Consider the following 24,143-nt stretch of genomic DNA (forward strand, 5'->3'; position numbering starts at 1 on the left):
CACACAGGTAAATATATCAAATATATATGTATCTATTACTAGACACCCTCTACTAATATCTTTATGAGATTAGAAGCCAGGAACATATGCACAAATCAACGTTTCACAATAAATTAAGCAAAAATATGGCTGGGGCCATGGGGGGGTACCAGACCATATACTAAAAAAGAGACTCAGGAACAACGACTTGAAGGGGACAAGTCCTAGGGACTGCAGAAGCACTGGGGCCTCACTAATCCCCCCAAGGCAGGTAAGTAAAGGACCCACGGGAGACGCATGCGGTGTGAGAACACAGCCGCGGATCTCTATTGACTTCAATGGAGCAAGTCGCGGTTGGAATTTTAAACTTTTAGGATACTTCGGGAGAGTGAACAAGCAAGTCACTTACAGGGTAGGTAGTTCTAGAGCCAACACACACAGGAGAACCGTAGTGCTGGAGTTACCTCACCCAGGGAAGCCGGGTGCATAGGTGTCTTTTGGTATTGGGTTGCGACTTTGTTTTCAATGGGAGCCAAAGAAGACTTGCTGCTTGTGAAGACAGGAGAAGTGTCCGGTGGAATCCAAGGCTGGATTTAGAAGAAGGAAGACCTGAAAGCAGAGGGGACAGTGTTCAAAGTCACTTGGCAGTGACCCGGGGCAAGGAAGCTGGATGCCCAGAGTTGTCGGGTGATTTCAGGTGATCATGTCTATCCCTCTAGAAGGGTGGGATCATACTCCCACACCCGTTACTGGTGTGGGGGTATGATTCCAAAGCATTTGACACCAAACACGACATGTTTTGATGCAGCCATCCCAGAGTTAGCATTTACCGCTAGGGGAAAAAATGCTGTTTTGGCTTTTGCATCATCAGCTAACCTGATCTGCCAGTAGCCAGCTGTTAGGTCAAATGTACTCAGATACTTGGCTGAGGCCAAAGTATCAATCAGCTCATCTGCCCTTGGTATGGTATAGGCATCAGTCCTGGTGACTGCATTGAGGCCTCTGTAGTATACACACAACCTCATTTCTTTCTTACCACCCTGGGTATGAGGTTTGGGTACTAGGACTACTGGGCTAGCCCAAGGGCTATCTAAAGGCTCAATCACACCTAACTCCAACATTTTCTGGACTTCAGTCCTGATACAGTCCCTGACATGGTCAGGTTGCCTGTAGATTTTACTCTTGACAGGCAGATTGTCCCCAGGGTCCACCTCATGGGTGCACCAGGTAGTCTGACTAGGGGTCAGGCTAAACATATGTCTGTACTGTTACAGAACTTGTCTGCATTCAGTTTGCCGGTGGCCAGTGAGGCTGCTTGCCAAAGCAACACCATCTACTGACCCATCATCAGGGTTCTGTGAGAGCAGGTCAGGGAGAGGGTCACTCTCCCCCTACTGTTCCTCATCAGTGGCCATGAGCAACCCATGTCAGCCCTGTCAACATATGGTTTCAATCTGTTGACATTGAGCACCCTCAGGGGGCTCCTGGGAGTTCCAAGATTCACCAGATAGGTGACTTCTCCCTTTTGGACAACAATGGTATGGGGACCACTCCATTTGTCCTGGAGGGCTGCTAGGGCCACAGGCTCCAACACCCACACTTTCTGTCCTGGCTGGTACACAGTCAGCACAGCCTTTTGGTCATGCCAAGTTTTTTGTAATTCTTGGGTGGCCTCCAGGTTTTTGGTTGCCTTCTTCATGTATTCGGCCATCCTGGAGCGGAGACCAAGTACATAGTCCATCACAGCCTGTTTGGGGGGTTTGAGAGCTGACTCCCAGCTCTCCTTCACCAAACATAATGGACCTCTTACAGGGTGCCCAAACAGAAGTTCAAATGGGGTGTAGCCAACCCCCTTCTGTGGAACCTCTCTGTATGCAAACAGAAGGCATGGAAGACGGAGGTCCCATTTTCGCCTAAGCTTTTCTGGGAGGCCTTTAATCATTCCCTTAAGGGTTTTGTTGAAACGTTCAACCAACCTATTGCATTGTGGGTGATAGGGGGTGGTGAATTTATAAGTTACACCACACTCCTTCCACATTGCTTTCAGATATCCTGACATGAAGTTGGTACCTCTGTCAGAGATGACCTCCTTTGGGAAACCCACTCTGGAGAAAACTCCAATGAGAGCTCTTGCCACCACAGGGGCTGTGGTGGTCCTCAGGGGAATTGCCTCTGGGTACCTGGTGGCATGATCCACTACCACCAGGATAAATCTGTGCCCAGATGCAGTTTGAGGGTCAAGGAGACCAACAATGTCAATCCAGACCCTTTCAAAGGGTACCCCCACCACAGGTAGTGGTATCAGGAGTACCTGACTTGCCACTGGCTTGGCAAGTGACACAGGAGCGACAACACTCCTTGGTGTCTTCTGACATATGTGGCCAATGAAAATGTGGAACAAGCCTGTCCCAGGTCTTGTTTTGGCCCAAGTGACCTGCCAAAGGGATATCATGTGCTAGGGTCAAGATGAACCCCCTAAACTTCTGAGGTATTACCAAACTCCTGGTGGCTCCAGGGGCTGGACCTCTACCCTCAGAATATAGGAGTCCCTCATCCCAATAAACTTTATGGGACCCACTAGCACTCCCAGCAGCCTCAGCAGCAGCCTGCTGTTTGAGGGGTTCAAGAGAGGGGCAGTACTGTTGCTCCTTACTCAGATCTTCCCTAGAAGGGCCCCCTGCCCCCAAGAAATCAACCTGATCAGGCTCAAGTCCCTCTGGGGCAGTTTCTTCTTCAGGATCTGCTTCTCCTCCCTCAAGCGGTGAATCTGTGATCTGAGACAGAGGGGAAGGCACTGCCTCAACCCTACTGCCCCTCCTCTTGGGAAGCACCTGGTCCATAGTTTCAGGATCCAGAGCTGGTTCAGTGTTATGTATTTTGGCCTGTGACCTGGTCACAGCAAATACCTATGCAGGGATGCCCAACATCTCAGCATGAGTCCATAACTCTACTTCAGACCAGGCTAGGAAGGACATATCAATGTCTTCATCACAAATCAGCAATGCCTGAGTGGGTACTCTGACTAGGCCAGAGTCCACTTAAGAACCCAGGGTCAACCCTACTACACCCTTATTCTGAGTACCACCTCCACCAGTAGCTGTACTGGGGGAACAGTTGCCTTAGGGGCAGGAGTGGTGGTGCTTTGGTCTTTGGACTTGTTACAGTCAGAAGTCCAGAGCCATTTCTGTTTACAGAATTTGCACCAGGGCTTCTTTTGGCCTTTTCCCTTGTTGGACTGTGAATCCCCACCAGATGCAGATTTTTGGGGCCCTTGTGAAGACTTCTGGTCTTTTCACTTATCCCCACCTTTCTCAGAGCACTTAGAATCCTGCTTCTTGGTGTCACCCCCTTGGTTCTGGGTTTTCTGCCTCACTCTGGTTCTGACCCATTTGTCTGCCTTCTTTCCCAATTATTGGGGAGAGGTCAGATCAGAGTCCACCATGTATTGATGCAACAACTGGTTCTGGCAATTATTAAGGATCTGTTCTCTCATCATCAGATTATACAATCCCTTGAAATCAGTAACCCTACTGCCAACCAGCCAACCCTCCAGAGCCTTGGTTGGACAATCTATGAAGTCAGTCCAGTCCTGAGTCTGTGCTTTCTGGGTGTCTCTGAACTTCAACCTGTACTGCTCAGTGGTTAAGCCAAACCCATATATCAGGGCACTCTTCAGGACTTCATAGTCATCTGCATCCTCTTCTCTAACAGTGACGAGCTTGTCTCTGCCTTTATCTGGAAAGGAAAGCCACAAGATTGCTGCCCACTGCTTCTGGGGGACCTGTTGTACTCTACAGGCCCTTTCCATAGTTGTTATCCACTTGTGGATATCATCCCCACTCTGGTAGGGAGGAACAACCTTGCTCAGGTTCCTATGGTCTGGAATATATTCTCTACCTCTAGGGACACTGTTGCTGCCACCAGGGGGTTCTAACCCCTCTCTTCTAGAAGCTCTCTGGAGCTCAAAGGCTTCTCTGTCTAATGCCAACTGATTGGTTTTGAGGGCAAATCTTGGTTCCTCATACTGCAGCAGTTTGTACATTCTGTCAGAGGAGGTCTCCCTTCTAGGAAGGTAGGAGTTCCTCTGCTGGACAGATTCTCTGCCAGAGTGATAGGAGTGGTCAGATTCCCTTGAAGGGGACCTAGGCCTTTCCTCCACTCTGTCAGTTCTCTTAGGGAGAATTCCTCTGTCCTTTTCAGACCCTTGTGGGTCTGGCCCTTCAACCACAGAGTCCAGGTCATCCTGATTTTCATCATCTGACCCAGACACTGTAATTGACCCACCCCCTGATTCAGACCCATTAGCTCCTAGAGCCAATCTAAGATCATCTGCTGTCAGCAGATCTATCAGGTGTAGTGTGGAGGGACTCTGTTCTATCCTCAGGTGCCTTGCAGCACACATGGCTCTCAAGTCAAAGAAAGTCATGTTCTTATACTGAGGCTGGGTGGACCCACTGGTTCCAACCCTTAAGGACATTCTAGTGTTGTGCAGTGTTGTACTACCTACACTAGTTTGTGGCCTACTGATCCTAGCTTGAGCTGTGGAAAGGGTGTGCTATCCCTTGGCACACAGCTCTAAGTTCAGTAGAACTTATTGATACTAAGCTTGACTTTATATGTACCTTGAGTACCTATAGTGGTTTTCAGTTAGATTTTCTGGTAAAACAATGGCAAGCTGGCTCACGCTGCCAACCAATGTGAGAAGTTGGCCTGGTATATGCTGTTCACTAGTTAAAGTGGACACCTTGCACCAGTAGATTTAGACTCTTATGGTAGATAGGTTTAAGACAACCTTTTAAAGAAAGCTATCCTACTGGTAGCTGTGGAGAGCAGCCTTCAGGCTAAGTCTTTAGAGGAATGTAAAGCAGCTTGTTTTACCTTCTAATCTCTTGAATTACTAAATGAAAGGACACCACACAGGTATATATATCAAATATATATGTATTTATTACTAGACACACTCTACTAATCTCTTTATGAGATTAGAAGTCAGGAACATATGCACAAATAAACGTTTCACAATAAATTAAGCACAAATATGTCTGGGGCCCTAGGGGCGTACCAGATCATGTACTAAAAAAGAGACTTAGGAACAACGACTTGAGAGGGGACAAGGTCTAGGGCCTGCAGAAGTGCTGGGGCCTCACTAATTCACCCAAGGTAGGTAAGTAAAGGACCCACGGGAGACGCATGCAGTGTGAGAACACAGCCACGGATCCCAATTGACTTCAATGGAGCAAGTCACAGTTGGAATTTTAAAGTTTTAGGATACTTCGGGAGAGTCTACAAGCAAGTCACTTACAGGGTCAATAGTTCTAGAGCCAACACAAACAGGAGCACCGTATTGCTGGAGTTACCTCACCCAGGGTAGCCGGGTGCATAGGTGTCTTTTGGTGTCGGGTCGCGGCGTCGTTTTCAATGGGAGCCAAAGAAGACTTGCTGCTTGTGAAGACAGGAGAAGTATCCGGTGGAATCCAAGGCTGGATTCAGAAGAAGGAAGACCTGAAAGCAGAGGGGACAGTGTTCAAAGTCACTTCGCAGTGACCCGGGGCAAGGAAGCTGGATGCCCAGAGTCGTCGGGTGATTTCAGGTGATCATAGGTGTCTTGACTCTTCAGCCACGAGGTCCAGGAGGCATCGATAATGACCTGGAGCTGGATTCGGCGTGTCCCATAAATTCTGCAGCTTACTGCAGTATCGGTGACCAGATTGGAGACAACAAGCCTTGGTAACAGCAAGTCTTGTGGAAAGTGTAAAAAGTCAGCGGTGCAGACCAGCAAGGTCTGAGGGACTCACCTAGCAAGGCTATGTCAGGGCAGGCCTGGAGGAATGAGGGAGCCCTTTGGATTTGTAGAAAAGTCTTCAGGGGACCCACAAGCAAACCGGCAAGGAATCGCAAAGACGCCTTGGGAGGATTCACTCAACAGGGGCCCACGGTCACTCAGGATGGGGTAGGCCTCTGATCTTTGGTGGAATTCCTGCAGGCGGTTTGGACCACAAATAGCCCAAAGCACAAGTTCGTAGAACATCGTGAACGGGTTGCACTCAAAAATAGTGCATGGTACGCAGGGATTGCGGTTCCTCATCACTCGGGGGGTCCACTTGCCTCAGCGTCACTGGGGACTCACGATGGCCTTGGAGAAGTCAGGAAATTCTCTTCCTGGGATGCAGGGACATCGGACTCTAGCGGGAGCTGGAAAGTTTGCAACCGTTGATTGTAAGATTTGGTGCCTGCCAAGCAGGGGAGTCACTCCTTGACTCCAAGGGAGATTCTTCAGTCTTCCAGAGGTATTGCAACGTCGAAGGTCCAGGATTCTTCTTCAGAGCGTCATCCAGGGATATCTAGTTTGCAATGGCAAGGGTTCCCTAACTTATAGTAGAATGTGTGGAGGGACTAGCTCTATGACCCCACCTATGGGAGGGTCAGGGAAGTGGGTGGCTACACCCACTTCCCTTTGTCCAGTTTCATGCCAGAGCAGGGGCAGGTAGCCCTGAGCCGGTTTGAACTGGTGTATGCACAGAGGAGCCTACTGCTCCTCCAGTGCTGGACTTCAAAGCACTCTAGGAGTGAACCCACCCAGCCCCAATACACTAAATCCTGTCTGGGAGGTGACCACACCTCCCTGTGACAGGATGCCTATTGTTGCGCTTCCTCCAATGCGAGTTTCGGTCATCAGCAGGAGGGCAGCCTAGTGTCTGTGACTGTTGGCATCCATTTTGTGATACCAGGGATGTTCAGGATTCTACCGTGTTTCCACAGTGGGTACATGTCTATCCCTCTAGAAGGGTGGGATCATACTCCCACACCAGTTACTGGCGTGGGGGTATGATTCCAAAGCATTTGACACCAAGCACGACATGTTTTGATGCAGCCATCCCAGAGTTAGCATTTACCGCGAGGTTATAATGCCCTTAAGAGTATATGGTTTGATCCCATCCACAAATAGCAACAGAGAATAGACTCTGAGAGCTGCAGAGGGGCCCTGCTCAGGCAGAGGCACTCCCTCACATGGAAACCAAGCACCCTGCCCTCAGGATTGATAGGGCCTGCATTAGGGGTGACTGATAGGTTTAAATGTGTGTGCACGGAGAGATATAGTGAACCTATATCTCAGTGAGGAGTGCTGACACTACCTCACCCAAGCTGCAGTAGCAGGCCTGTGGTGTCAGTTTTATTCTTCTTCCCAGGGGTGGCATAATACATGCTTCAGCCCCTGGTAGGCCTGTGAAGTACTTATACCCTTGGTACCTAAGGTACCATATACTAGGGACTCATGAGGCACCACAGTATCCAATCACTAGTGCACCTAATATGCACTCCAAGTTGTTTAGAGAGAACCGAGAGGCTGGGGCACTGATTAGCAGGGTCCCAGCCAGACTATAGCCAGAAACCAGTGTAAACATCAGAAAAAAAGTGGAGGCAACATAAGGTGCAGATCCAACTCTCCTACACCTACTTAGTATAAGAAATAGAAAGTTAACACGAAAGGCAAGAGAAAGGGTATTTGCCCACCAGGATTGTAATGAAGTGCACTACTTTTTAGGAGGATCTGCACAAGTGTTCGGGCAGAATGCCATTAATCACAGTGTAAGAGAGCCACTGGCTGAAGCAGGCTGACGCATTGCCCCATACTGTAAGCCGTGGTGCGAAGAGCCAAAATGTAAATCACAGTTAAAAATACCAATGTATGAGGAAGGTTGATTCAAAGACCTTATCCAGTGGTATGCTTTTTTCATTTAGGATTTTTTGTTATTTTATGAGGCAGTCGAGACAATTACAGTTGTCTCTTAGTCAAACCCTAAAAATGCCTGTCATGCATCCAGTCCACACCCCTCTAATAAACAGGTATCTCATATAAATTTTAATAGAAGAAGACAACATTCCTGGTGCAGGTGGCGTAGTAGTATACTATAGACCCCAGAATAGAAAAGTGGTCTAACTACCTACAGGCAAGGAAACAAACGTTGGCAGTATCTCTTTGGTCTGGACTCCAGGGAGGATGGGGTATTTGGCACTACCGATTACTTTAGATTGTAGGCCAGTTGGTGTCCAAGGGAACTGCATACCAGACAGGTGAGGCCTTGGGCACAGGGAGATTTGGGTTCAGGGAAGTCAATTAGAACTGTGGACCTGTTCACAGGAAAGAGCTTTGAAGGGTTGAAACATAGGAGCATGGGTCGGCATGGAAAATATAGAGTTCACCATTAGCAATGAAACAAGACACAAAGTATGAAGATACGTTTTTGAGGAAAGAAGAGGCAAGTGAAAAGGTATCACAGGATGTTGTTGGTGATGCAGAGGGTCTGTGCTGAGCAGTGAGCCTTTATTAGGTTCAAACAAGGCCTACCATGTTTTGTGTGGAACCGTGTAAAATTTCTGGAGCTATGACCAAATTATTGGCTTTGGAAATTAATCTAACTAGGGACAGAACAACATTAGAAAGGTGTACATTTCGATGTTATGAACTGATTCATCTAAAAAATGTGTGAATGCCATGGCAGAATGCAACTGTATGTCACCTGAGAGCTGGTTGCTGGGAAGATTGTCATAGTCTTCAGTTATGTCTCCAAACAAAGCAGATTTGTTTTTAACAATAAAGAGTCTCTTGGCAGAACAAACAACAGAACCCATTAATAGAATACAAGCTTGGTCACAATTTTTAAATAAATTAGCAGAAACAATGAAAGTCTCGTAAATTAGGGTTAAAAGATATAAACAGACAAAAAATCTACCAAAAGATCTACAAATGCTAAAGAAAGAACGAAGAAAAGCTCAAAAGAAACTGCAACTGGATAAATCCAAGTGGTTATGCTGGAAAACATTTCAACAACTGAGCAAACAATTCAAAAAAAGAATATGGAAACTTTAAAAAGTGAAAGCCAAGAGTTTCTGGTCTAAACTAATCTACAATGTAAGACACTCAAATCTCAATAAATTTTGGCATACAATAAACAACCTGTCGAGACCTCGAAATGCCTTAAAATTGTACATACAAGAGAAGGAATGGGTTAATTTCCTCAGGGATAAATTTAAAGAAGAACAACTCCAAGACATAGACAATTGCCAATTGCCGACTGTGAAGCGGACTATCGAGAATGAATTGAAGTCACAGACCAACCAATCGATGTCCACAACAGAAGAAATAACAAACATAATAAAGAAAGGCAAAAGCGACGGCGCTCCTGGCCTGAACGGCATTCCACAGGCTACTTTTAAATATGACTTGGAGTACTGGAGCTCGATCCTAGGGAAACTTTATATTGACGTAGAACTTAGCAATCAAATCCCAGAAAGTTGGCAGGGATCAATCATTACCCCTATTTACAAAGGAGGTGACAGATCCCGTCCAAAAAAATATAGTCTAATTGTCTTACAGGACATTAAAGCCAAATATTTTGCCTCATTAATCCTTAAAGACCTAGCTGACTGGTCTAGAGAATGTAACCTAATACTAAAAAATCTAACCGGATTTAGGAAGGGCATCGGTACTATCACAAATATTCTGTCCATTTCACTGATTGCTGAAAGATGCAAAAGCAGAAAACAGGATCTTCACCTGTGTTACATCGACCTAAAAGCTGCTTTTGACAGCGTAGGCCGGAAACTCATGTGGTCTAAATTAAAATCCTGGGGTGTACCGGACAGAATATTGAAGGGTCTACTGCTGTTTTTACAGATACCTGGGTACGCGTGAAGCTTGGAAATTGAGCTACAATATCCAGAAAAGTGTATACCAACACAGGACTTTAAAAGGGGTCCGCACCTATTTAATTAATTCATCTCAGACCTTTCGAGAAAGCTAGACAGAATTAATTCACATTCACCGAAGTTGGGAAAACAACAATTGTTGCATGTCGCCTATGCAGATGATATCGTCCTTTTAAGCTTGACTAAGGTAGGCCTGACAAGACTACTAAATGAACTCTCTGAATTTCTGTCGGTAAATATTCTGGAACTAAATCTTTCAAAAACCAAATCTATGCTTATTACAAATCGAAAAACCTCGATTCACAACATTAGATTAAAAGGTAATCTACTGGAGAAAGTATCATGCTGCAAATATTTGGGATTTTATATCGATGATAAATTATCATTTCGAGACCAGACAAAATATATGACGCGGCAAGCAGGGGCCCTAACATTTGCCCTTAAAACACTTGCAAAGAAACTGGAGGGACCGTCTTTGAAACCATTATTAACGACAATTTCAGCTAAAGCACTGCCAACACTATCATACGCCAGTGCTGCAATGGACGGGGAGGATTCATAAACCCTAAACAAACTAATGACGAGCATTTACAAAAAGGTTCTTCTGCTCCCGAAGACTGCCTCTCCAGCACAGATGCGCCTGTAGAGGAAAATAGTATTAACAAATCCTTACGCAGGAAATGGAACAGGATAAACACTTGCCAGCCTACAAATTTTTGGAACATGCGTTAAAGGTTACCTGCACAAATGAGTTTTGGAATAAACAAATGCCCTACCAAACATTCAAATTAACACTAAATAAGGCTGCAAAAGTTCCACTCGCTGCTGGTTGATATAGACATTTTTTCTACAAGAACTAATTCTTGGACAGTGATCAACACTTATAAAACACTGAAACAAGTGGCCTATTTGGACTCCACTTTCTCTATTTATGTAAAAAGAAAATTAATAACAATAAGGTTTGGAAAATTCCCTACTCTTGCGGATGCCCCTCATTGGATACATAGGGAAAACGAAAATTGCCGGCACTGTGGCTATAAAAAGGAAGATTTGATTAATCTTGCATGCCACTGTAAGATACTGCAACCAACATGAACCACAATATTAGGGTAAGTATTCCTGGACAGAGGCATAAAGTCGTGCAGAACAGCTATCATAAGAGAACTGGACTCCACCGACAGCCAAATGAACTGTAAATTGATTAAATGTTTACATATTCATGAACAAGAACTGAAAGCTAAATCTAAGCAATGATAAAACATGAAGTATATTTTTGCAATTATATACATTTTAAGATGTTTTTAGAGAAATGTAACTTTTACGCAATTTACTCTTTTTGAAATAGTGTTTGTAATAATGTTATGGTTTTAATTAACTGAACAATAAATAAATTACATCATTATATCATAGTCTTCAGTTATGTTTCCAGCTTGACCAGCAGCAGGAGAAAGTACAAGGTAAAATCTAAAAAAATGTAAGTAAAGAAAGAAGTGGACCATAGGAAGAACAAATTCAATACTTTATAAACATGCTGCAGTTGTCAGACTGAAGCTTACAGAAGGTTAGATGGTTCATACGCTAGAGAACCACAGTTAAATACTCAAGATAGCTGATAGCAGGACAACGCTGGATGGAGTATGTCCTAGTTATTCCGAGTCTTGTTCCAAGTCCATCAGCACAAACCATTTTTCAGTGAAACCTGTTTAATTGTTTCAAGGGCTTTTTTGTCAAACAAAGTCATGATGGCATTGTTCTTGGCCCCCTTGTAAAGTCTATGCAGAAGCACGCATTGGAATGCTCAGCATAGACAAGGTGTCTCCTACTCTAAAGCTTTTATCTGATGCAATTGTACAGGACACATCTTCCTACCCATTTTTAAGGCAATATTTGAATCTTATGGGCTTAAAAACTATTGAGATGGCACAACATTTCTGTTCCCCGGAAGAATAAATAAGAAAGCAATCAATATCTAATTGCACGGCTAAATTAAATGCAATCATATCCTATATGACCAACAGTCTGGATTGAGAACATTGAACAACACTGAGCTTGCATCTATACAAATTGTGAATGCCTCAATCTTCAGTATCATAATGTTGAATGTCCCTTCTGGTATTGCTTAACCTATCAGCAGCTAAATACTATCAAGTGGTATAAGATTTGTTGACACTGCACTTCTATTGAGTTAAAAGTAATGTAGTCTCATTATGTGTATAGGTATGTGGTACTTATATAGAGTGAAACTAGTAAAATGTTGCAGCGTATGCTTCAGGGAAAAGGTCAATGTGTGATTGAAGGGATAGTTTACTTCTAAGGGCAAAAGTGGACCCTTACTTCAATATAATGTACAATACAATACAATGTAGTGTAAACTGGAGCAGGGATGGAACAGCCCTGATGGATATGAGAAGTGGGCCTGTTGCCTTGTTTTGTTCTTTTTTGAACGTCTTTTTCTTCCTCAGTCTGATGGTGTCCTGGCTGCAGATGTACTGAGAGCAGCAAGAAACGTTGAGCTTGTCAGTGAGATTAGGAGGGCTGCCAGTCATAATCATTTTGTAAATAAAACAGCTGATTTTTAAAATGGAGCAGACTGGCAAGGGACATCAGTTTAGTTCCATTAGGATGGGTTTGATTTAGTAATATTTCTTGAGGCCTGTGAAGATATTCTACGGCATATGAGATGGATTTCTTTAATGGGGCCAGTACGGAGTCCGAGAGTCCACAGATGAAGGCATTATCTCAGTGCAGATGCAAAGTCCTTGTTCTGTCCAGGAGGCCTGTAGATCGGGTGGAAGGTGGTGAGCTGAGTTGTTGTCATGTGCATAGTACCGCAAAGTTGAGTATTGTATGTTTGTTCTATGTCTGACATCCAAACAGGAGACACATGTTAGTAGTACTTCATGTCCATAGAATTGAAGTCTTTGGTCTTCATGCTGAGCATACACAGAGACTTCCTCTGTTCAGCTCTTGCAGGCTCGTCAGTTCCAGATGAAGTTTGCCCAGGGGGTGTTTATAAGCTTGCATGAATTGTTTGCTCATGAGTGTGATTATAGAACATGGTAGAATGCAGAAGAAGGGCCCCAAATGGGGTTCTTCTTTAAAGGCTTGAAAGACCACATTCCATGGAAGAAGTGTACATGTTTAGTCCTAAGTTTACTCCTATTCAAGATGGTTGTATTTTTATTGTTGTTTGCTTGAAGTTCCCAAACAAAGATGTTGCTAACCTGTGATGTCATCTCCTGCTTTGATCATATACAAGAAGGCTTGACATTGAGAGAGGTTGGATGACAACAAATCTCAGCTTTCCTTTTATCATTATGTTTATTGCTCAGTTGTTTGCCTTTCTGATTTTTTTCTGCTATTGGGCTGGATTTCTGGTTGGATCTTTCTAAATTCTGACACACCATCATTTTGGTGCCTTACTTAATCAACTTTTGTAAAATGTATCATCTTCAATAAATAATTATTCAGATTGCCTGGGAGGACTTTTCTGTCCTTTGGGGCTTTTTCATCCTTACTGAAACAACCATAAGGAGACTCTTGGCTCTGTTACTTGTATACTAAGTCAGGGTGGCACTGTGGCTTTTGGAAGGAGTCTTTTCTGAGGCAATCAAGAAGTGAACTTGTGTGACCATCATGGTGCCCAGTCCTTGACACTTTGCCATAGGACCAGGAGGACTTATTGGATAATGGTGAGGCCTCCCTTCTTGTGAGTATGGTCTGCATGCTGGATCATATGAGCTGTGAGAAGAAGGAAGCCCAAAATGTGCCAGAATGTGAAAGTAAGCCATCTTTTTGTGATGAAGCCTGCATGAAGGTTGTAGCAAGAGACTTGGTCTGGAATATCTGGAGCATGGAGTACTGCAGAGGAGGCATTGAGGAGTGTGGAAGAGGTGTGGCACAGCAGCCAGGGCGGCTAACTCTGGAACATGGGGGCTCACGGTTCGATCCCCCGGAGGCAGGTTAGCCCAGCACCATGTGACTCTGGGCAATAGCTCGCTTTATCTTCCCGGCGCCCACCAGTGCCTTGACAGCCTCAGTATAGATGCAACAATATCTCAGCTGGATTCATTGAAACTGTTTAAATTTTGTATATATAAAATATTACAACGAGGAAAGGAAACGAGAGGCTTCAAAACATTTTCTGAATGTGCCCTTGAGCATCATATATTTCAAGAAGACAAAAAATTATTATTATATACACAACAGTTGTAACAGCATTGTTCAGGCATAAATGCCAAGGCTACCCAAAAAAACAGTGTACATAGTGCTCGTGATAAAAAAGTGACGGCGCATGTGACAACATGAAAGGAAACAACAGCTTGTGGCGCAGAGAACAATACACAATATATATACAAGATTAAAAGGTTCATACAAGAATTACTTTCAATGCATCAATTGTTATTTACAATGTTTTTGAACCAAGATTCAAAAAGCGCCTAAGGCTTAGGAAGCTGATGGTTAAAGGTCGACGGTGTTTCGATACTATTAATTTCGGATTAATTTTGGATCATCTTCAGGACCAGGGTGGCCTAGTTGAAAAGAGTGCTGTGTGAATAAAAAGAAAGTATGAGGGTGGCAACAGAGATTTGGAAAAAGGGGCAGGCGATGGGGGGGGTTGGGTTGTTGTGGGAAAGGCCGAGGGGGGGGGGAAAGGGAGAGGTACAAATCAACAAGTAAGAAGGGGGAGCTATATACCTGTGTTGCACGATGATAGGAAAAAGCGCAGGACATCTGGGAAACCAATTTTGTAGTAAAGGTAATGATTAGTTAAGCACTAGAGTTTAGCAGCCAGATCAATCTGCAACAGGGTAAAAAATTGCTGTCACTAAATGCGGACAAAACCGAAAAGCCGGAGAGGGGAAGAAAAAGATGGGGAAGGGCGAGGGGGGGTGGTGAGGGACCGTGGTGGGAGACAAGAAGATAATAGAAAGGAATGGAAACCTCATGCCAATCAATATCCTCTCATTTGTGTCTAAATTTAGTCCATGCAGCAACCAAATGAAGAAAATCAACGTACAAAATTGGACACTAGTGAGAACCAACAATTCCTTCAAAGAGCCACCACTCTTCTCCTTTCTACGTGGGAACAATTTGTCTAACCATTTGGTGCATGCTATTACTTGGCCTACTAACTCTACCAAACCCAATACCATTACTACAGCTTGGGGTTTGCCACCAATACTGGGACATCACAAATGCCAGACATGTAGTGTCTGTGATCTTACCTTTAACACCAAGGAATTCAGATACAATGATAAATCACATACTCTAAATACTTTTACCAACTGTCGTTCACAGAATGTGATTTATGCAATTGTATGGCCGTGTAATCTTATCTATATTGGTCAAACAACACAGATGATCAAGCAAAGAATCATTCAACATAAAAGTAGAATACATTGCAAAGTTTTGACAGCTCCCTTGGTTACCCACTACCTGGAGATGAATCACGATGAACTTGACGTAAAATGGCAAGTAATTGACCAACCCCGCCTTCCACTTCGTGGCAGCAATCTCCAATCCCTACTGAATAAAAGTAAATGTAAATGGATAACACTTTGTAATTCCGTAAATCAGGGATTAAATACAATTGACGAGTGGAATAGTACCATTCATCTCTACACTTGATATCCTATTACTCCTGACATACTCTCTCTTTGCATTGCCATGAGGTATTTCTCTTTCACTGGTTCCAAATAGACAATTCATGTAGTTGTCAATATAATGTTATGTGAAATAACTTTATACATTGCATTTTCCTGTAATTTGAAATGATTTTTAATAATGTGCATTTATCTTACAAATTACAAAATTACAATTTTGCTGTTTTTTCCATAGTTTCAGAATGACTTGTAACTGATTATTGACATTTACGGACTGTTGGTATTTTTAATCTGGCTTCCCCCCTCTTTTCCCCTTTGATTTTGTAACTAACACGGATCGCCCGTACCGGTCCTCCGTACTTTCTTTTTCCTTAACCCCTCCGAATACCTCTTCCATTTCCCTGCTCTGTATCGGTCCACAGCGTCCTTAGTTACGCCCCGACCTTCCCTTGTTGAACCAATCTGTGCCCTTTGCTTAAACCCACCGACGGCTGCACTTCTTTTTAGGCAGCTCCTTCCGGGTTTCCGTGCCCAGACACCGGCTGTCTCCTGTACACTGGGCGGCTTCTTGGTGCTCCGTTAATCCTGGATTAATTGCAGCTTTGAATATTCTTCCAGCGTTATTCGGTAAGCATCGCTCTCAGCATCACTGCTTTGTTCGTTACATGTTGCCTCCATGTGAAAGTTTTTTCAAGCAACTTTTTCCGACATTCTTTTGCCCCGAACAGATATCGCTTGGCTCCTGATAACTACTCGGGATTGAATCCTGGTTACCTATCCAACCCCTCGCACGGCCGTTGGCCGGTGAGTTGACTTGTTTGGTTTTTCCCTTCCCTGCACCCCTTACACTAGGAGGATATTGATTGGCTTGAGGTTTCCATTCCATTCTATTATCTTCTTGTCTCCCACCACGGTCCCTCACCACCCCCCCTCGCCCTTCCCCGTCTTTTTCTTCCCCTCTCCGGCTTTTCGGTTTTGTCCGCATTTAGTGACAGCAATTTTTTACCTTGTTGCAGATTGATCTGGCTGCTAAACTCTAGCGCTTAACTAATCATTACCTTTACTACAAAATTGGTTTCCCAGACGTCCTGCGCAACACAGGTATATAGCTCCCCCTTCTTACTTGTTGATTTGTACCTCTGCCTCCCCCCCCCTCGACATTTCCCACAACAACCCAACCCCCCCCCATCGGCTGGCCCTTTTTCCAAATCTCTGTTGCCGCCCTCATACTTTCTTTATATTCACACAGCACTCTTTTCAACTAGGCCACCCTGGTCCTGAAGATGATCCGAAATTAATAGGATCGAAACGCCGTCGATCTTTACCCATCAGCTTACATACGCTTTGGGCGCTTTTTGAATCTTGGTTCAAAAACATTGTAAATAACAATTGATGCATTGAAAGTAATTCTTGTATGAACCTTTTAATCTTGTATATATATATTGTGTATTGTTCTCTGCGCCACAAGCTGTTGTTTCCTTTCACGTTGTCACATGCGCCGTCACTTTTTTATCACGAGCACTATGTACACAGTTTTTTTGGGTAGCCTTGGCATTTATGCCTGAACAGTGCTGTTACAACTGTTGTGTATATAATAATAATTTTTTGTCTTCTTGAAATATATGATGCTCAAGGGCACATTCAGAAAATGTTTTGAAGCCTTTCGTTTCCTTTCCTCGTTGTAATATTTTATATATACAAAATTTAAACAGTTTCAATGAATCCAGGTGAGATATTGTTGCATCTATATTGTGTTCACCCAGTTCTCGGCTTGCTTTATGGGTTGTACTCCTGTGGTTTTTCTATATTGACAGCCTTAGGGCTCATTGTTTGTACTTTACAAAAAACGGTATTATTATGAGGTGGATTTTGTGTTTTATAATATTAGAGTTTGGGGTGATTAGAGGGATTTGCATTGTGAGGGTGCTGTGTAGTTCTGTGGTCTGGGTCTGATCTGATTGTGAGGATGGGTAGAGTGGGTTGCTGTGAATAGCACATTATGTGACCTTACCCTGTAGGTTGCAGTGGAACAGGGCTTCTGGCCCAAGATCCTATCTGACCCTACAGGCGCAACCAGGATGTGTCCATGTCCTGAACTGGCGGTGCCCTTATTTGTGCCCCCCATTTTCTATGGACACCCATGAGCTAGGGCATGCAGAGAAGTTTATGGAAGGCAGGAAAAGGCTAGGACTCATGTCACTTGAGATGACTGGGGCTCATGTTGCTTACTGTAAAGACTGATGCTTGGAAATCCTGTGCTGTCAAACTCTGTGAAATTGATTTTCTTTTCCACATATCACCAAAAGCTACTACAATCCTAGGTGACAACATAGAACCAACCTCATACCTAATGCAGAAGCAGTGGTCCTGCAACACCAACCTGGGCTTGAACACCTATATCTTTTTGGTGCTTAGGGGCAATCATAATACTGCTCAGCTTTCCGGTTCTGGCACACCACTCCACTTCAAAAAGTCTGCCAAGATAGTATCCGCTCTACCTGTGGTATAGCCCAAATCCATCATGCAAGTCCAATGCAAGACTTTAAGCCAATCCTCTGGGAGGGGAGCTGACGGGTCTAACCAGTATTTACAAATCTCCCTTTTTGCAAGAGGCACTAAATAAAAGAGTAAGCACCTTTGTGACCTGCCCAACAGGATGAGTGTCACAATATTGACTGCCAATAACCCCAGAACAGGGCTTAGATCGATGCTGACTCTTAAGATATTAGCTATAATATTGCTCATGTTGTTCCAGAACCCTCTAATCAAGGGACAGGGGGCAAACATGTGCTCATCTTTCGGTTCAGGATGGCCACATCTTTTACATCTTGGTGTGGGAGATCGCAAAAATCTTATTCTATTGATGGTGTAAAAGTGATTCTTTTATAGATTGGCTGGCTTGACCGTAGAGTATGACAGTTTCAAAGAGGCTTGCCACAAATGTGGGAGCCTGGGTTCTGGGATCATTCCATTTCCAGGCCCCATAAGCTGCCTCCAAAGTTTCACCCTCCGCTGCCAGTAGCTTCCAATACCATTTGAAGACCTCCTTATTTAGGGGCTGTGTATCTTGCAAGAGAGCATAAGCCTCCCAGGCACCACCAATCTCCGAATTATACAGTTTAAACAAATTTAAAAAGCACTTGCATACCAAGAAGAAAGATGTACAAATTTAAATCTGGACAGGATCCGCCAGCCATTGCCTTAAGTACTTCCCAAAGTAATAGCCCTTGCACTGAAAAGAGCTCCACCAAACTTGTTATCCTGGTCTCCCTCAAATGTAGACTCAGGCCATTCAGTAGGCATTCCGGGTTTCCTGGAAGATCCCAAACTGGGGAAAAATCAGAGTAGTACCTAATACTCAGGATCTTTCTATCCCTGTACCAAAGGCTGAGTGCCACCTTTAAAACGTTCAAGTGGACTTTCTTCAAAAGCTTAGGGGGCCCAAATTTTATAGAAAGACCATGGGTCTCAGCACTATTATTATTTCTGATAAAGTCCGATCCCAAGTTTCACTATCCGGTGTACCAAGAGGCATCCTACCATTATTAAATTGGAAAGCCATACAATAAATTTTTAAGCCTGGTAATGCCAGACCTCCTTTCTTCAACCTCCTCTCCATTTTTTCCAAGAAAGCCTTAGCTCCCCCAGATGCTCAAAAATTCTACTAGTTATTTTCGCCTGTATTTTTTCTATCTCTATTTTAGGGAAAGTGATGGAAATACAATTTAAAAGATAGGTCAACTTAGGCAGAATCAAAATTTTGATCAAGTTCACCTAACCATAAAATGACAGTGGCAAGTTTCTCCACCTAATAAGGAGCAGAGCAATCTCCTTTGCCACCCGCTCAAGATTATGTACTTGGACTACCCTCAAAGAATCGACTATTGAAAAGCTCAAATACTTAAACTCAGTCACCGCCCGATCCGAGTTAGTAATATTCCAGCACATAATCTCTTACTTGGTTGTGTTCACAGTATATCCTGACAGCGTCCCAAACTCTTTTGCTAATTTCTCTACCCTAGTGATAGTATGAAGAGGATCCGATGTATATATTATGAGGTCATAAGCATAAAGTACCATCTTAATCCTAAATTGTTGTGAGGAGAAGGGGATTACCTGGGGATCTCATCTAAGTAGCTGGTCAAATGGTTCGATATAAATATAGAAAAAAAGAGGAGAAAGAGGGCACACCTGCCTTGTACCCGAGTAATCCTGAATCTCTGCGGCAGAGCTCCATTGAACAAAATTCATGCTGAAAAGTTTGCATACATTCTTTGGAGAGTCAGAATAAAACATTGGCTAAGCCCCAATACTGCCAAGACCACCCACAAGTATGCCCAACAGACCCTATCAATGACCTTGGCAGCATCTATTGTGGCAATGGCCAATGGGATCGAGCGAGTAGTGGCCTGATTGATAAATCCAATTAATTGCTGAGTAAGATCATGGATCTGGTGGGTAGAGACAAATCCTTTCTGGCTAGGGTGAATTAATTGGGGAGCCAACTTAGCCAGTCTACCTGCCGGAATACTGGCAAAAACCTAGTAGTAAGCATTTAAAAGAGAATTTGGGCGATATGAATCTGCCTTCTTGGGATCTTTGGCAGGTTTCAAACAGAAAGAAACACAAGAACACCTGAGGCCCAGCAGGGGAGGTCAGTGAGGTGGGACAGGGTCTGTGTGGGGGGTGCACATCGCGAGTTTGTGTATTTAGTTGTTACATGCGGTATTCCCCTCCAGGAAAAGCCCACTGGCATTTAAAATGCAAAACAGTAGAGGGAGGTTTTCTCAACGGTGGCTTTGACTAGAGGCACTGGGTAGGGAGCAGTGGGGAAGAACCAAAAAAATAGGTCCTCAGGATCATCAGACAGCTATTATATTCACCCTTACACACACACACACACATGCATGCATGCACACACACACACATATATATATATATATTTACTGTATTTCAGGGAGAAGGGATGGAGTTGCTAAAATAAAATGGAGTTTGGTAAAGAATATGATTTTTAACCTGGATTGTTAATTGCCTTAGATCAAAGGGGAGGCAAAAATTGGTATTCCAGTATCTCAAGGAGAGTAGGGCCCATGTAATAATCTTGCAGGAGACCCATTCAACAGCAATAGAGAGCAGAGCACTTTACTCCAAATGTAGGTGGATCAAAAGCTGTGCTGTTACTCACCAGGTAGAGCTATGTAAAGAAGCAGCCATTCTTTTGAGGAAAGGAGCAGGGGTGGGGAAGTTGTCATCCAAAATGGATGTTACTGGTAGATGGGTTTTGACGGCTATGAGATGCTCGGGCTATGAGTTTATTTGTGGGGGTTTTCATGGCCCGAACCTCAATGACCCTTCCCATCTCTTGGCTCTGGAGCAAAATTCCATGGAGGCTGCATTATAAACAGTCTTTGGGGTGATTTCAACACTCTGCTTGATCCTACCTTTGACAGATCTATTCAGAGTGACTATCTCTTTACCTGAAATAAGCCAGGCACTAAGGAGAATGCGCCAAGACCTGGGATTCTTGGATGTGTGGCACCACCAAATGATCCAGACAATGGGATATAAATTCCATTCCAAGAAATGTGCCAATTTCTCCAGGCTTGATTATTTCTTTGTTGATTCGTTGTGTGTTGCATAAATAGTTTACACATTGCTTCTAAGTGAATCCTGCCTGCTTTTGTGCCAAGCTACCAGAGGGTTAGCTACAGTCTAATTTAGTGAATTTGTAGTCTATACTGACAGGGATTGTGGTTGTTGAATACTAAAAGCTTGCTGCACCAGCAGCGGTGCAATTTATCCTCCTCCCCTGAAGATCTCCTGAAGAAAGGCCACATGGGCCTCTGCATGTCTAAGTTGAGAGTGAATAGTATATAATTTGAAAGCAGACCCCAGAAACTAAACCCCTCACATTCCATGTCATAAATGTTTCCCCTATGCATTTTAGATACAGTATCATGGTGAACTGCAATGGGAGTAATTCTCAATAATGAGGTGAAACAAAAAGGTAATTGAGGACCCCAAGGGATTCTGACTCTGGTGTGTTGGTGGGAGTCTCGTTAAATCATAACAAACAGTTTCCAAAACTACATAAAACTCAGAGGACCGAACAACATTAGAATTTGAATGTACCCAGATACACCAACTGCTGCAGTCAGCATATTGGCAATCGCATGGAGGGGTGGTTGATACCATCGGAGGTGAAGTCTTATGGCCAGTATGAGCAATCAGCCTGGCCAAATGTGCTGATCATCAGATGATCCAAGTCTTACCAACAAGGCAACGATCAGCAGTTACTTTTATGAAGGCAGAGGGGGCCTATGTCTTAAGGGGGTATGGATGAAGTGATTTTCGTGGTTTCCAGAATATACGCTGTTGTAGTCAGATTATTTCATATACTGCCTGATGAGTTACTTGTGGTCTCCCCTACAGGGTCGATGATCTATCTGAATCGGTCGAGAGGTCCCAAGGGCCCCTTTCTAGGAAAAGGTTTTGGTGCTGCTGCCCATCTCAGGGATGGTCTTTGGCCTTAGATTGCCTCGCCCAAAGTTTGAATCCTTGCAATCTGAGCAGGTCCCATGCAGGGAAGAAAGAGAGAGGGCACCCCCAGGGCCCAATCAGCCCCTTTCCTTCTCTAGCTTGGCCCATGCTTCCTGGGGCCTTCAAATAAATGAGTTAGATCCTCCACCACAGTGCGGAGTTTCAAGGGAAAAGGAGGGCATACGTGAGGCCCTAGTTGCAGACTTCCCTTTTGATGCTAAGTAAGGAGACTCTGTGGTGTTGGACCACCAATGTATAATCAGGGAAAAGCATGACCCCGATGAGTCCTCGGAAATTGGGTCCATGGACCTGTTATATGCTATAAGGTGTGCAGGCGCTGCACATAAGAGAGCATGTAACAAGTCCTATAGTTGAGCAGGCTAAATTTCAATTATTTTTAGAACAGGTTCATAATAATAAATCCAAATAAGTCATGCTGACGTTAGCCCAAAGGAAATGGAAACTTTTGCAGGGTTTTTAGGTTTCTTCTAAACAGAAGTAGGTTTGAGATTGACCTGATAGAAGAAGGGAGTGCATTCCATGATTTAGCATTGGAGTTTACAAAACCTCTTCCTCCCCAATTTGATCACTTCAAATCTATTCAGAACGAATTTCTGGGTACCTATGGACCTTAGGTTTCTTCTATGAATGTACCATTCGAAAGCCTGTTTGAGGAACTCTGGGCCATCTCCATGAAACAAATTAGGAGCGAGACAGAGAGCGTTAAAGATACGTTGTCTAACTGGCAGCCAGTGAAGACGTTTGATGGCCTGTGTGACTGATTGATGTTTGGGGATTACTGTGAGTAATCTTGCTGCTGCATTTTGCAGTATCCAGAGCTTATTTAGATGTGCTGCTGCATATTATTATATAGCACATTGCAGTAGTTGATTTTGGAAAGTATGAGAGCCGTGGTTACAGTTTGGGCATTGTCTGGGAGTAAAGGGAAGTCATTTTTAAGCATCCTTAGATTGTGAAATATTGACAACATGACTGCATTAACCTGCAGTCCAAAAATCAACTTGTTATGTACTATTACTCTAAGATGTCTGGCTTTAAACACAGGTTTAGGAGGCGAGCCCAGTTCTTTTGGCCAGCTGGCTGATGTCAATGGTGATGGGGTGTTTACAAACATGATAACCTCAGTTATCTGGCATTAAGTTTCAAGCAGTTCATCGTCATCCAGTCTCCTACTGCAGACTTGCGGTCTTGGAAGATGGATGTTGCTTGGTGATTTGAGGATACCATGATTTGAGTATTGTCTGCATACGATGTAAGATCCAGCCCAAATGATCTAATAAGTGAGGCCAAAAGCTTAAGGTAGACATTAAATAATGTGTGTCTGAGTGTGAACCCCTGAGGCAACCCACAAGGGAGTGAAAAAGGATTGGACACAATTAGATCCAATGCTCCACTTGGTATCTCTCGGATGGGAAAGGTTCTAGCACTTTGAGTGCCAGCCCCTAGATCCCGACAGCCCTGAGGTGCCTGACTAAAACTTTATGGTTGACTGTATCAAAGGCTCCAGACAGATCGAGGAGTATTAGTGTAGAGTTCCCACCTCCATTGACTATGGATCTGATATCCTCAGTTTTTTTAATGTAGGAAGTTTCAGTAATATGACACCTTGTGAAGCTAAATTAGGTAGTGTCAAGCATCTGATGGTCTGATAGGAATTTAGTTATTTGAAGAATAATAACCTTTTCTAATACCTTAGCTAGAAAAGGAAAATAGGTGATTGGTCAATAGGTATTAGGATCATTTGAGTCCAGGTTGGGCTTTCTCAACAAAGGCAGTATGGAACCTTCTTTCCATATTGATGGAGCAATTCCTGTTTTCAGAATAGAGTTAAAGATGTCAGTTTAGCACATTGCTACTGTTTCAGCAACTTCAATCGTAATTGATGGAGGGCAGGGGTCCTTAGGAAACCCAGATTTGATGCAATTAATAAAGGAAATTACCTGTGATAATGATAGTCAGGAAAATGTGAGATTTTAGGAAAATCCTTTGTCAGAGTTGACTTGAGTTCTGTTACTCTATTTTGGGATAAAAGCGTATTAATTTTATTGAAAATCTGAGCCGCCTTATCTAGGAAAAGATTAGCCAGAGTTTCACAGAATGCTTGGCTATTGTTTGGTCTGATACTCCTAGGAGGGGATGTTACATTAGAGATTACCCTATGAAGTTCTTAGGGTGCTATGTGGCATATGTGTTAGTCTTTTGAATATGAGAAAGACCAGGACTGGCTTTTTGCTTGACCTTTATGTCAAACAGGACTGCGTGGTGATCAGACTCAGTTAGCATGGTGGA

The sequence above is a fragment of the Triturus cristatus genome, chromosome 3_1, assembly GCF_964204655.1.
Source record: "Triturus cristatus chromosome 3_1, aTriCri1.1, whole genome shotgun sequence".
NCBI lineage: Eukaryota > Metazoa > Chordata > Amphibia > Caudata > Salamandridae > Triturus > Triturus cristatus.